The sequence below is a fragment of the Eurypyga helias genome, unplaced genomic scaffold (genome assembly GCF_000690775.1).
Source record: "Eurypyga helias isolate BGI_N326 unplaced genomic scaffold, ASM69077v1 scaffold6012, whole genome shotgun sequence".
In the NCBI taxonomy this organism is placed as follows: Eukaryota; Metazoa; Chordata; class Aves; order Eurypygiformes; family Eurypygidae; genus Eurypyga; species Eurypyga helias.
Window position 1 is genome coordinate 11035 of NW_010233961.1, and position 387 is coordinate 11421.

A 387-nucleotide genomic window follows, 5' to 3' on the forward strand; every position below is an offset into this window, starting at 1 on the left:
CAATGCCGTGGGCTCAGGCTCCTCATTCTTACTGGAAGGGTTGCAGCTCTGGCTGGATCACGCAGGCAGCCGCCGGGTATTTGCCTTGAACCTGCGTTGTGCTGGTGAGCAGGGGAGGCTCAGTATCGTTTGTGCTATTCTGTGCACGGATGGGTTTTGTTATGCAGGGGTCCAGCTGTGCTTTCACTCAGAAAGCATAATAAAAAGGAAAAAAAAAAAAAAGAAGAAAATTGAGGGAAAGAATTCAGGTCAGCGCCTGCCCCAACTGTACTGTGAGTCTGGGGGCCTGGGGTGCTGGAAATGCAGCTTGGGCTTTGGAAATAGCTACTCCGGGACAAATCCCTGGCTCGCCTGAAGTATTCATTTCCCATTAGCAGCACTAAATTT